At 50.2% G+C, this 4900-nt stretch overlaps 1 pseudogene; it reads left to right on the top strand.

Moving 5' to 3' along the window:
* Window positions 1-381: 381 nt before the first annotated feature.
* On the top strand, window positions 382-1606 carry LOC139707861 (protein L-Myc pseudogene; annotated as a pseudogene).
* Window positions 1607-4900: the final 3294 nt, after the last annotated feature.

Raw genomic sequence — 4900 nt, forward strand, 5'->3', positions numbered from 1 at the left:
GTCTAGAAGTCCCCCCAAAAAGCTAACCACAAAATTAACATATGAATAAATAATAAAAATAGGAACTTTCCCCCTCAAAAAATTATTTTTCACAGATGTTCACTGAAAAGGGGGAAATAATCCAAAAGTTCAAAAACAATCAAATGGATAAACAATTGTGGTATATCCATACAATGGAATATTACTCAACCATAAATATGAATGAAGTACTAACATGATTAGGTTAAACCTTGAAAACATTATGCTAAGTGAAATAGACCACACACATGAGGTCAGATATGACATGATTCCATTTCTGCAAAATATACAAGAATTGGTGCGGGCTGCCGGGCTGCCCCGAGCCGGCGGGGAGCCGGTCCGCTCCAGGTGGCGGGCGGCGGGAGCGAGGGAGCGGACATGGACTTCAACTCGTACCAGCACTATTTCTACCACTATGACTGCGGGGAGGATTTCTACCGCTCCATGGCGCCCAGCGAGGACATCTGGAAGAAATTCGAGCTGGTGCTGTCACCCCCCACGTCGCCGCCCTGGGGCTCTGGTCCCGGCGCCGGCGATCCAGCCCCTGGGATTGGCCCCCCGGAGCCATGGCCTGGAGGGGGGGCTGGGGACGAGGCGGAATCTCGGGGTCACTCTAAAGCTTGGGGAAGGAACTATGCTTCCATCATCCGCCGTGACTGCATGTGGAGCGGCTTCTCTGCCCGGGAAAGGCTGGAGAGAGCGGTGAGCGACCGGCTCACCCCCGGCGCACCCCGGGGGAACCCGCCCAAGGCGCCCGCCATCCCGGACTGCACTCCCAGCCTTGAAGCCGGCAACCCGGCGCCCGCCACCCCCTGTCAGCTGGGCGAACCCAAGACCCAGGCCTGCTCTGGGTCCGAGAGCCCAAGCGACTCGGAGAGTGAAGAAATTGATGTTGTGACAGTGGAGAAGAGACAGTCTCTGGGTATACGGAAGCCAGTCACCATCACGGTGAGAGCAGATCCTTTGGATCCCTGCATGAGACACTTCCACATCTCCATCCATCAGCAACAGCACAACTATGCTGCCCGTTTTCCTCCAGAAAGTTGCTCCCAAGAAGAGGTCCAGAGAGGGGTCCCCAAGAAGAGACTCTGGAGAGAGAAGCCCCCCGAGGAGAAGGAGGATGAGGAGGATGAAGAGGTTGTGAGTCCCCCGCCTGTGGAAAGTGAGACTCCTCAGTCCTGCCACCCCAAACCTGTCAGTTCTGCTACTGAGGATGTGACCAAGAGGAAGAACCATAATTTCTTGGAGCGCAAAAGACGGAATGACCTCCGCTCTAGGTTCTTAGCCCTGAGGGACCAGGTACCCACCCTGGCCAGCTGCTCGAAGGCCCCCAAAGTAGTGATCCTGAGCAAGGCCTTGGAATACTTGCAAGCCCTGGTGGGCGCTGAGAAGAGGATGGCTACAGAGAAAAGGCAGCTGCGGTGCCGGCAGGCAGCAGCAACTGCAGAAAAGAATTGCATACCTCAGTGGCTACAAACTGACCAAAAGCCTGACTCTTCTGTCTTACAAAGACAGTGTATTTTTTAACCTCCCTTTCCCCTTTAGTAATTTGCACATTTTGGTTACGGTGGGACAGTCTGAACAGTAGATCCCAGAATGCATTGCAGCCAGTGCACACACAATAAGGGCTTGCATTCTTGGAAACTTTGAAACAGCTCTCCCTCTTTCCTGACTCATGGGAGTGCTGTGTCCTCTCTGGCGCCTTTGGCTTCTCAGCAGGCAGCTGACTGAGGAGCCTTGGGGTCTGCCTAGCTCACTAGCTCTGAAGAAAAGGCTGACAGATGCTATGCAACAGGTGGTGGATGTTGGGGGTGGGGGGATCCAGCCTGCATGAAATCTCACACTCTGCAGGAGCTTTAGGCTAGGAAAGGATGCTCCCGCTGGTGTCTCTGGGGGTGATGCAAGGACAGCTGGGCCTGGATGCTCTCCCTGAGGCTCCTTTTTCCAGGAGACACACGAGCTGTCTTGGGTGAAGGCAAGCTCACAGACTTGAACAACATGGACCATTACCTCACTGTCAGACACTTTACAGTACCTAAAGAGTGCAAACCTTTAGTTTATATTATGATGTTAGGGGACACCTCTCTACTTACTCTGAATGCTGCGACCTTGAGAACATTTAAAAAGCTTGGCCTCAGATTCTTTGTCTTAGAGCCCTTTGGATCCTCTCCTCTGAAGGAGGGACCTTTCTGTCCTTACTTAAAGGACATTTTTTTGACTCATTCTGCTTTTGTTATGCAATGGGCTCTACAGTACCCTTTCCCACAGGTCAAAATATTTCCTCCAAGAAACAGGAAAATGGATCCTGGCTTGGGGCCTGGGAAAGGCTTGGAGTCCTGGCCCATGAACTTGTTCCCTGCCCAGGTGTTTTCCAAGGGGCATTTGAGGCCCATCATGGGATCTTTTCTCAAGGCAGGTGTAAGGCACCTCAGAAGGAAGCACTCTGTAACTCTTCCTCTTTCTACCTACCTGCCTCTCATCTCAATCCTTGACTCCATTTGAAGTTCTACTGGAACTGTGCAAACCTGTCCTTCTCATGCAACTCCAAGGAGCTTGCTGGCTCTGTAGCCACCAACCTGGTTCCCTGCTAGTCTGACATGAGTCAGATCCTTTTCCCAGAATCTGGGCCTTACTGAGGTTCTGAGAGCCATTAGGACTCATCCAGTGCTCCAGAAGGTGGACTTATTTCTTGGTGGATCTTAAAAGCGCATGCAGGAGCTCTGTTTAACCAACCATAATGGATTTTGCCCCAGCTGGACTCTCTAGCTCTAAGTGGAATCCAGGTGCAGCCTCCAATCTGGGAAAGACACCCAACCCAGCAAATGTCATGTGGGCAAGCACAGGAACCCCTAAGCCTGTCCTGGAAGAAGGATCAGCCTCTCTGCTGCCCAGGACAGCAGGTGCCTTCTGGCTCTGGGTTTGGAATTGGGGAGGGGGGAAGGAAAGCACAGTTTGAGGCTCTGTAAAACCAGCTGCTATTTCCAAACCCACTGTCCACCATGGTTTCTTTCTGAGTTTGCTTCCTGGCCTCAGAATCCCAGTGGAAATTTTGGAACTAGCCACTCTACCTTGTGGAGCAGGATTTTCAGGAGCCAGCTGACTTCTGGAATTGTCTTAGGAGGACAGGTGGGGAGGGGAGTAGTTTACTAATGTCTCACCTTGATGGCTCGTGTTTTATAAGCTGCTTCTGGGTATTATGCTGGGGTGAGTCTTTTTTTTTATATACTGTATTTTTGTATGCATTTTGCAAAGTGGTGTTAACTGTTTTTGTACAAGGAAAAAAAAAAAAAAAAACCTCCTGGGCAATTCTGTTGCAAGGGTCTGATTTTATTTTGAAAGGCAAGTTTACCTGAAATTTTGTATTTAGTTGTGATTACTGATTGCCTGATTTTAAACTGTTGCCTTCTGGGACATCTTCTAATAAAAGATTTCTCAATATATATATATATATATATATATATATATATATATATATATATATATATATATATATATACACATATACAAAAATTGGGAAATCCAGAGAAAAATAACATAGATCAGAGGTTGCCAGGGCCGAGCGCCACAGTTTTGGAACTTGATAGAGGCAGTGTTTGCATCACTTTGTGAATGTGATAAAACCCTATTTTAATTCTGTATTATGTGAATTTTATCTTATTTTTTTAAAGTCCTTAAGCAACAAAGCAATGATGCACCCGGCTCATTCCCTCCCTGCTTCCTGCTGGATGTGGCCTGGCTGACAGAAAGCTGGGCGGGACATGGTCCTGAGCGGCTGTACCAGTTGTTAAGTGGCCATAAAGCCTGGTTCCAAGGAAGGAGCTGCCTCCAGAGGGCAGGTCTGAGCAGGACCCAAATGTCAGAGAGGTAGAGGAGGGAGACAAGGAGAGAGAAAGTAGAGGATAAAAAGAAAAGGAAGGGGTCCTGGAGGACCTGTGACTCCTGAGGACACCCCACTAACCAACACATTAGTAGGAATTAGGAAAAGAAAGCAGAAAATCAGTGCTGTCCTCCCAGGTGACAATCCATCCCACAGGCCGACTGAGGTCCAGCTGTGGGCCTTTGGGTGGGTTCTGGGAGAAGGAGGCCACCTCCCTGGCCCTGCATGGGGAGCCCCACATTCCTAGGGACTGTCTGGGGTGAGCGAGGGCATCCCATGCTGGGCCTGGGCAATACCTCCTCCTCTGAGTCCCCTCTGCCTCTGGAAAACTGTGTTCTATAGAGGAGTATAGAGACGTCTCCAGAAGTCTGCCAAACAGGAAGTGCAGACAGATCCCCGTTCCCCAAGAGTAGGGATGTTCTTGGCAACTTCTTGGTCAGATAAGTGTAGCAGAAGGGACGCTGTGAGGTGAGGTCACACAAGAGTGCACAGCTGGGGTCCTCCCCTGAGACAGTCCTGGGAACACAGCCGCCATGTTGTGAGGAAGCCCAGACCACACGCAGAGGCCACCCGTGAGCCTCTGCCCCCACAGCAGCTGCCAGGGTCAACTCCCGGGCTGCAAGTGAACCAGGCCCCAGAACCTCCCACTCCTACTCATGGGGCCACCCTAGAGGTGCCTCGCGAGACAGAGGAGCCTGTGGCAACTCACAGATCCCTGAGAAAAATTAACACATAAAATCATGAAAAATCACTGAAAATGTTTAAGATAATTAATTTAAACATGAATCACATTTTTAAGTTGCTGACTTTGGGGACATGTGTCTATAACCTCATGACAGACAACTGGGTGGATGGGCAGTTCTCAAAGGCCCTCCCCCCTATCCCAAGGTGAATGCTCCATCCTTTATGGGCTGAATCAGGTCCTCCCACCTGCCACCAAACCCTGTGTTGAAGTCCTGACCCCAGTACCCCCGAATGCGACTGTGTTTGGAGTTTTCAAAGAGG

This window comes from Marmota flaviventris, chromosome 12, assembly GCF_047511675.1.
Source record: "Marmota flaviventris isolate mMarFla1 chromosome 12, mMarFla1.hap1, whole genome shotgun sequence".
In the NCBI taxonomy this organism is placed as follows: Eukaryota; Metazoa; Chordata; class Mammalia; order Rodentia; family Sciuridae; genus Marmota; species Marmota flaviventris.